This window comes from Pteropus vampyrus, unplaced genomic scaffold, assembly GCF_000151845.1.
Source record: "Pteropus vampyrus isolate Shadow unplaced genomic scaffold, Pvam_2.0 Scaffold646, whole genome shotgun sequence".
NCBI classification, from domain to species: domain Eukaryota; kingdom Metazoa; phylum Chordata; class Mammalia; order Chiroptera; family Pteropodidae; genus Pteropus; species Pteropus vampyrus.
This window is the reverse complement of record NW_011889427.1, coordinates 123,471-133,272: the sequence shown is the minus strand read 5'-3', so window position 1 is coordinate 133,272 and position 9,802 is coordinate 123,471.

Below are 9,802 nucleotides of genomic sequence, written 5' to 3'. Positions count from 1 at the left end.
TGAATCTCATGTTCCTCCATGATTAGGTGTGTCTATTTAAATGGAAAGTGGAGTAAAAGCAGCCTTCGCTGACTAAACAATGAGTGATCACAGACTCAAAGGCCTCTTTCATGTGCAATGATGGGCTGCTTGGTGGGAGGGGCCGTTTCCTCTGAAATGCTTTTTTGAAGGACCAGGAATGCCCCAGCAGACGTGCTCTCCTGCCTCGCTGGCTAGAAATATGTCGCACGTCCACAAACACACAGGTCCCCAATGGAAACAGTGAGATTTTATCAATGAGACTGACCATTTTCTAACTCTAACTTTTATTTGAAAGGGATCCGAGTCTGTGAATGACAGTTACTTGAATTATTATGTGGGTTTAGGGAATGGCCAGAAACAATGGCAATGTATCACTGTTTTTTGTTATTTCTGTTATTCCACAGTAGAGATTGACACTTACATTTCAACAACAATTCTAGAGCCTCAGCTTATGCCTGCTGAACTTTGTGCTCTACTCCGTTAGCTAATGAATGAGTTTCATCTGCATCCCTGATGGTCCAATGTGGACTTGCAAGTGGAGCTTTAGAATGAAAAGTGAGGGCGGTGGATCTCTGTACATTCAGTGACACCAAACTCAAGTGAACTGACGATCGCCCAGGCACACGGCTGTACCTCCCTCCGATGTTCATACTTCTGTTTCCAACAAAGACCCTAAATTGTCCTCTGACACCTTCCCCCAACTTTCCTGACATTCACACTCTGTTCTCAGTCTATACTCTCCAGCCTTTACAAGGAGGAACACGGGAGCCATCAGAGGGACTTTGCCTGTCTGCTCAGCACGAAGCCCCCACCGCCTTTGCTTCTCCCTCTCCCCTACACTGGCTGCGCCCTCCTGGTGTGATCATCACTGGTAACCTTCCGAAGCAGCTCACTTAAACCTCCCCGTTTCTCTTTGCCATCGCACATTGGTCATCTCTAATGCTTATTCTCTCCAGAATTATAACACGATATGGTCTCCAGACAGAATTGTCTGTAATTATCTCCAAAAATGCCAATATACCTTCTTAGTGCTTGTGACCCATGACTTTCAAAATTCTTTTCTAGGGGTAGGTAGACCCTATCAACCCATCCCCACCCAATGAAACACAGACACCTATTGTTTTACTTCTAGGAAACATGAATTATTCCCAATTCCCCCAGAACACCAGCCCATTGAGGCCACCACTGGGCCTTCGGCATCTGTGAAATCTCAGGCCCAGATCCCAGCTGGTGAGTCAGGGCTCTTCTGGTTCTGGACGTTGGATGCCGTCTCTTCCCTTCCACTGCCCCCTAGCATATGCCTCACTTTTCCAGGTCCTCACCAGAGGGTCGAGATATGCCCTGTTATTCTAGCTCAGCCTACGTTTGTTGACTCTCTAATTTTCTACATTCAGACAGACAATTTAGTTATGATTTAATCCACTAATATCGTTGAAAAGCCCAAGGCAGTATGATGCATGCAGGGCTGTTCATGAGGAGATATGGAGAAACGGGACTTCTCTGAGATACCTGGGTCTAAATCAGGCAATGAAGAGGTGAGATCACAGGGCTGATGGAGAGTCGGCCTGCCCCAGTCCCACAGGTGTGACATCTCAGGGCAGGAGTCGAGCAAGCATTATATGTGTCAAGATGTCAGAGAGGAGGGCTCACTTAGGTCCTTTCTAGTTCCCAGGAGATAGAACACCGCTGATGACATTGAAGACAATGCTCAACACCACTGGCGCCCTCCTATGAAGGTCTCACATAAAGCCACTATTGTGATCCCAAATGTCTCTCCTTCCAGAGGTAAATGCAGAGGCGAGAACCCATCTTCAGGTCCCCACAGTGAGAAAGGATGGAGCTGTGCCCTACTGGCCACCCTCCTTCCTCATCCGGTCTCAGGTGTGATCTCGGGACTCGGGGGGCGCGGGGACTCCGGACAGCAGCTCTCAGGGGAAGTTTCCGAGGGAACCTGCCTCCTGAGGTGGCATCTTCCTCTGACCCAGATAACTCGCTCCTTCCCAGAGACGCTCACTGCGAAGGTTAATTTCGAAGAGTCCGCGAGCCCTCTCACCCAACATGGTGGAAACCATGTTCACTGAATTCAGAATCCGCTGGCAGTGACACGGAAACTGAAAAAGGGATGCTTCTAGAACATGCGCGTCTGTCCGCTAAGACCAGACTACTGTGCCAACATGGGAGGGCGGAGGGCTGCGGCCCGCTCTCTGTCTGCCGGTGGTCCTGAGCAGAGCCGGGGCGTCCATGCCGTCCGCCCTTGGCGGGGAGCCCCAAAGCTCTGGCATCCTGCAGACACTGGGTTGCGTGCAGGGGAAAAGCCAGGTTAGAGAGCTAGGGGCCTCTCCGGGAAGCTCGAGGCAGGGCCTCCCCGCGCCTCCTTCTGCTTCTCACGGAAAGATCTTCCCACATGCAAACCTCCACTTAGGCCACGAGGTGACAACGACGCGGGCGGTCACTTGCATCCGGGTTCCTCCTCCCTTGAGATATGTTCCGGGCGGCGAGGACGTCACCCGCCAGAGCACGGGCCCAGTGCAGGTCTTCGGCTCCCAAGGGCAAGCGACTCGGGATTCAGACGAGAAGATAGGGCGACTCTGCATCTGGGCACATGACTCACTGTGGTTCTCTTGTCCCCAGGTGTCCCATCGCAGGTGCAGCGGCAGGAGTCGCCCGGGACTGGCGAAGCCCTCGCAGACCCCCTCGCAGACCCCCTCGCTCACCTGCGTGGTCTCTGGGTTCTCCGTCACCAGCAGTGCTTAGTGAGGGACGTCAGTGTGAGCCCAGGCCCCAACCTCTGTGCGAGACAGGAGCGGGGAGACCAGCGGGCTCTCGGGTCGCCAGAGGGCGCTCGGGTCACCAGGGGACACTCGGGAGGCCAGGAGGAGGAAGAGATGTCGGGGGCGCTAACGACGTCAGAGGGCACATGGGTCGTCAGCAGGCACACGGGTCGAAAGCAGGTGCTCGGGACACCAGGGAGCGCTAGGGACGCCAGGAGGCTCTAAGGATGTCATGGGCAGCTCAAGACCACAGAACACAGGGACCAGCTCAGGAGGAGCTGCATGGGGGACATATCCTCTAGTAGCCTGGTCAGTGGCTTTATTCCCCATGAATAAACAGCCTCCCGAAGGGCTCACTGTCCCTCCCACCTTCTTGACCTACATTCCCTTTCACACGGACCCCCTTAGAGGAAGTCACTTATTGCCTCTGCCCTATTAGTCAGAAGTCGTCCTCAACGTTTCCTTTGGTCTCTACTCCAGGAAAGGTCACAATTTTAAGGCGGCTGTTGGGACTGTCATTGGCAGTGACCAGGGGAATGTTACTCCAGCACCAGCAGCTTGTATACTCAGGCTGTGGTAACAAAGGGACAGTCTGCTGTCCGCCTGCCTCTACTGAATAAAACACACAAGTGCTTTAAGCTAACACATCAAGGAGCTTGGTAGAACTGTTCTGTATTCTCAATGTCTAGAAGTTAAGAACAATACTGAGCTTTTCAGCTGTGACGTGCATGTTAAAGAAGCAGAGAAATGATTTAGAATCACAAGCTTCCTAGAGAAAACCCTCTAAGGAAAGGGAGGAAAAGATTCTCTCTTCCTTGTGATGCAGGACAGGGCAAATTTCCCTGGAGGGGGAGGGGAGACCAAGCCCTGCACCAGAGAAGAAGAGGGTCCTTTGGCGGAGAGTGTAGAAGAATCCAACGCACACACCAAAGTTAGAGTGAAAAGGGAAGTTTATTAGAAAAGGGATCACACTCCACAGACAGAGTGGTCTCCTCTCAGACAGTGAGAGGGACAGAGAGAGGCAGACAGACAGACAAACAGACAGACAGGTAGACATAGAGAGAGAGAGAGACAGAGAGAGAGTCAGAGAGAGAGACACAGAGAGACAGAGTGAGAGACACAGAGAGAAAGAGACAGAGAGAGAGAAAGAGAGAGAGAAAGAGAGAGAGACAGAAAGAGAGAGAGAGAGAGAGAGTGTAAAGGCACTGAGAAGGACCTGAGTGTTCAGTTTCTATGTCATTCCCAAGTTCGCATTTCCGTTGATGTGGGCATCCAGTGAGGAAGCGGGAGAGTGCGTCATGTGAAAAGGTAAGAATCTGCAGACTGAAAGGCCTGTTGGCAGTTCCCAGCCTTTAATCCTTGGGTCCCTATGGTTTTAGCCACAGGGAATGACTCTTGGTCCCTGTTTCCCCTTCAGGGGTGTGGGGAGTGGGCTGTTAGCGACCTCAGCAGAAATCTCTCTTGGTTCTGCAGGTGTCCCCCTGCCCTGGCGGCAGTGCTGGGCAGCACATGGCTGTCTCTGAACGTGGCTTGATTAACATTTTAGTTCTCTGCCTCCTCCGTCCATTACTTGCACTGGGGGAAGCTGATTTTTTCCTAGTTTAGGTCTGTCCTCCCCTTACGCCTCTCACGGTTCCCGGATCAGCTGGCTCCAGGCAGGGTCCCACCACGGCGAGGCAGCGGCAGAGCCTCAGAGTCCAGAAAGGTGGGGTCATCATAGTTCTTCCTGCTTCTTCACTGAGTCTCTGGAAAGAGGTCCGAGCCTCAGCTCCCTGAGCACCCCAGTGATCCTGGCCACCACAGGTGGCCCTTCGGGGAGCCTCTCCAGCCATTGTTATCAGAACCCCGGCAACACCGGTGGAGTCATCCTTTCATTAGTGTCCCTTCCTTGACAATCCCTGAGGTACATTAGTTTACCTGTCAAGACCCCGAGTGCCTAGCTGCTCTGCCAGGACCTCCAAAGTGTTTACCAGAAATGGCGAAACGGCGAGAGGGAGCCCTTGTGTTATCGAACATACAGAGAAGAGTGCGCAATGTTCCGCCATTAAGAATGAGGCGGTGCGTCAAATATATCTCAAATTTTTTAAAAGAATGATGTTAGATCAGGTCTCTGTAGGCTTCTAGTCAAGTTTGTTTGAGTTTAATCGTAAATTTGAATTTTGTCAAATAACTTTTCTGCACGTACTGAGATGTGCTCTTCCTTCCTATGTTAATGTGGCAAGTGACATTGGCTTTAAATACTAAACTACCCCTGCACTCCGGAACTAAGTCCCCCTCAGTCATGCCGTGCTTCCCTTTTAACATGCTGATTGATCCACTGTTGAATGTGTTCATCTGGTTTTGCGTCGCCATTTATGAGAGGCGTTAGACGGTCGTTACTCTTCCTACAATGCTCTCATCCGATTGTGCGAAGTCAGAGGCCTCGGCACAGAGGGGGCGGCATTTGTGTCTCCTCCTGGGGCAAAGGTGTACTCTCTATGTCTTAAATAAGTGGAGGGATACACCCGTGAAATGGAGACTGGAGTTTCGTTTTTCCTGTTTTCATGGGAAATACCATAATTATCGATGAAATTTCTCTAAAAGGTATTGGACTACTCATAATTTTCTATTGCTTCCTGCGTCGGTTCTTCTAAGTCAGGTTTCACAAATTTTTTGCCAGTTTTATGAAATTTCTCGTTTATTTCCATCCGTGTCCGGCTCTCTCTTTGGCACTATTTTAATATTTATCAGGTTTTGCACGGCACCCCCTCCTTCCTCCTCATGCGGGTCATTGCTGCTCTTCCTTTTTCCCCTATCATCCTAGGTGTGGATTTTTATTAAACCTTCCGACCAATTAAACTCTAAGCTTTGTTTATTTTTCCTTTTGTATATACTTTTCCCATTTCATTGGCTTTTTTAAAACTTTTAATTTAGGTATAATGCACACTCACGCGTGTGTGCACGGTATCATGTCAAGTGCACTAATGTTTAAGCCATGTACGTAGACACCGTGTGACCACGACACATGCCGCGTGTGGATTGTGGCCCTTACCGTGGAGCGCCCCGTCCTGCCGGTCACCCATCATCACCCTTTTTGCTGAGGATGGTTTCACTCTGCCTTCCATTACTATGAGCGTCCTCTTCTTCATTCACGTAAATGTAATCGTACGTTTTGTACCTATATGTGTTTGACCTCTTTCATTCAAGATGCACTCATATTGGAGCCTGTATAAGGAGTCTGTTCTTTTTTAAGCTACTGCGTGGCAGTCAATGTTGAGACTCCGATTAATAGATATAGAAGCAGTGAGCATGTGAGCACGCAAGGCGAGAGGCACTTCTCAGACTCAGACATGATTAAGAGTCCGGGATGGAGAGGTTTTCCTGAATCGTCCTGGGCCAGGCACAACCACAAGAGTCTTTATAAGAGGGATGCAGGAGGGTCAAAGTTTAAATAGGCAATAAGACAAGAGAAAGAGAGGCGGGCACCATGGCCAAGCACAGCCCAGACCAGGAACACAGACGGTCTGCAGAAGCTGGTGGAGGTGGGGGGTCGTCCCGGAGAGCCTTCCTGAGCCTGACGCCCTGCCAGCACCCCGACGTGGGCCCCACAGACCCAGTCTCAGACCCCTGACCCCCAGCACTGTCAGAGAATGGACCTGTGCTCCAGCTCAAGCCCCTGCGTTTATGGGCATTTGTCTCAGCAGCAACAGGAAAGTCATGCAGTCAGGACGGGTGTCCTCGCGACGGCCGCTGGTGAGCAAATGCGTTCCCTCCCCTTGGATCTGGCCGGGACTGGAATGCCTAGGGCAGAGCTGAGCTTGTGTCTGGCCGGCGAGACGCTTCCAGGCATTTTTTGCTGGTATTTGAGGCAACTTTTTGGCCCCAGCTCAGGACGGCTGTCGTTGCTTCGCAGCCCCGCGTGGTCCGCCTCTGCACTTGTCGCCATGCGGTCCTGGTCAGCCTTGCTGTTAAATTTGCATTTCTCAGATGAATGGTGTTGTCGGAGAACTTTTCATGTGCCTCTGAGCCCTTTGCATAGTCTTTTCAGTGTTTTTCTAAAGGCTTTTGTCCATTTTTTTTATTGATTTGTTTGTTCTTTTCTAATTAATTTATACTCTTTAAAGTACGTATTATGGAATGGATTTCTTTGACAGAGACATATGTGCAGAAATAAATTTAAATGTCAATATGAATATAAATTCTTCTCCCAGTCTGTGGCTGGCTGTGTTCCCCTCGTTCATTTCTTATAATGTGTACTTTCGAGGATGCCAAACTAATTGTTATAGTTGTGTCTTTCTTTTAAAGGAAGTATTTACATTCCTCACATTCATGAAGCTATTCTCCTACGTTTTCTTCCAGGAGGATTATTTTTTGTCCCCCATACCTAGGCCCACTAAACACCCCGATCAGCGGCTGCCATGGCGTGAGGCCCAGAGCGAAGCCGTCTTAGTTGGCAAGCGTGCCGAACTGCTCCCGCACCCTGTCCCCACTGGATCACAGGACGCCTTCGTCACACAGTGAGTGTTGCGTCTGTGGGCTCCGCGGCTGCGTGCTCCGTGACTTTCTCTCGCTCCATGTGCCCACCCTGCACCACAGCGTCTGACTCACTGCGGGGTGAGCTGAATCTTCATCTCTGGCAGTGGGTCACTCCAGATTTGTTTTTCCTCAAAATGTTTTGTTATTCCAGCTCTTTTGTATCCTCACAAAAATCTTTGAAGCAGCTTGTTAATTTGAAAAACAAGTTGGGATTCTGATCGCACTTAAACTGAAACTATCACTGTTAATTAGGGACAATTGGCCTCTTAACTACATCGGACTTTCCATCGGTGAACACTGTATATGGTCCATTTCTGTATTTATTCGTATTCTCTGAGCAATGTCTTATAATGTTCAGTGTACAGATTCTAGATTCGTGCTAAAGTATTTTCTCGTGGTTTTTAATCACTGCAGGGTTTTTTTCTTTCCAAATTCACTTCCAGTTGTTTGGCGCTTGTCTACTAAAACATCCTGGATTTTATTAATCAGTTCGAGGATATATTTTTTCAGATTCTTTAAGATGTTCTAAGTAAATGATTGCACACTCTCTAGATGAAAGCGCATTGCTTTTCCCTGTGGCCTCTGGTGGCTCCCAGGGCGGGCCTTGGGTTGGAGGTGGCGGGGAGCCACGGCAGTTTTTTCATAGGAAGCTTGAGAAGAGGCCAGGACAGCGGCAATGCCACCAACAGCCGTGATTCTTGTCCAGTTGCCAAAGCTGCCCCGTGGGGACCTGGCCAGACCCGGGGCTGGGTCTTCGTTCCCAAACTTCATGGGACTGGGCAGGTTCTGGCCTTTCTGTTAGAACCTTCATGGACCACCCACCCACGACCCTGTATCCCAACGACTCGGCACCTGGAGCGGGACAGGGTCCGCCCAGGAAACCAGCGCTGGTTCCCAGAAGGGAGCTGGCCGAGCCCTGTACAAGCCCAGACCTCCACCTGGGCCCAGCACGTGCAGGCGCCACAAAGAAAAGCACGATGGCTGCAGTGACGGGCTCACGTGGGAAAGCTCTGCTCTCTCTGGGCCGCAGTAAGACCTAAAAGCGAACCCGGGAGACCCCCATGGAGGTGCTGACGTGACATGGCGCTAAGTTCACCATTTTCCAGAAGGCAGAGCTTCCTGTCCTGAAGGAGGCCTTTCTTCAGCAAGGTTACTCGCCATCTCGCGGTCGCGCAGACTGCGGAGGATGCGGCGGTCGTGGCCCCATTTCCTCGCCAGAATGATGGGAGGGACCACCCTCCCACTTACCTTCAGTGCCATTCCCGGCTCTGCTGGAAGCTCTGCAGCGGCATTGCGGCCACCCTGGCAGGGTCTCCGGTCAGGTCCTGCAACGCCTTCTCTGAGCTCCAATGGGGCCTGGTTTAGGTCTGAGAGACCTGCCCTGGAGTCCCCACAGCCATCCCCACCTGCTCCCCGCCTGGACGGGCACCATAGCTGGGGGTGGCTGAACCCTGCAGAGAGCACCCCATGTGCCCCCGGATGCCATCCCTCCACCCGCTGACTGGAGCAGCCCAGCAGGTGGCCGCCCCTTGTCCTCTTGACATCCTCCCAGCTTTTCCTAGGGACCAGCGCTGGACAGGGACCCAAACCACCTAGCCAACCTGTATTTGCTGCCAGAAGTGGTGAAAAGTGGTGACATCCCCTGCCCCACCCCGTGGATACAGCCAACTCTGGAGACAATACGTACGAGCACTGAAGAGCAGAGGGTAAAACCACAGGCCCCAGGACCATGAAGCCTAAGATGTGGTGAGCTGGGACGGCACCAGACAGTGCCCGAACAGATGCAAGCCCGTGCCATGTGCACACAAAATGCCACTCAACAGAAACTTTTCTAAGACACCCCGTGTGCAGTGGTCACTTGTCATTAGCCATCACTCTTTGCTGATTAACAACTGAGGTAGTTTTAAAAGGAAGAGCTTCCACCCACACACCCTGAGCCCCAGCCTGGGCCATTTGGTGTCTTAGCTGCTCCTGCCCATGGTCCCCGCAAAGCGGCGCTCCCCACGGGAACCCACGGTTCGCTGTGCTTGGCTTGATTGCACCCTGCCGTCTGGAAGCAAAACACACACAGGCCTATTTCCTTCCCACTGTGGGCCCTCTAGGCTGAAGACACTGACCTGCTCCCTTGGAGCTGCTTCATGAGGACCTGACGTGTGACCCCAGGAACATGAGGACAGTTGCCTCTGTCTTGCTCACTGATTTGTCCTAGTTGCCTGGAATGGTGCCGGTGTGTAACTTGCCCTCAGTATTTGTCAAATGAATGAATGAATGAATGAATGAATGGGATCCAATCTGTAAGTGTGGGTATACAAACTCTGTAATTGATGTAAGAGCCACATTGCCGGGATTCAGGAAGTGCTTCGCTCAGCCCACACCAAAGTGTTCCACCTCTGAGCACCTTGTCTCTGTCCCCTGCCTTGGGTTCGGCACCCTAGGATGTGGCTCTGGAGGGCTCTGGCTGCAGAACTAGGGTCCATGCTTCAGCAGGTGGTGTG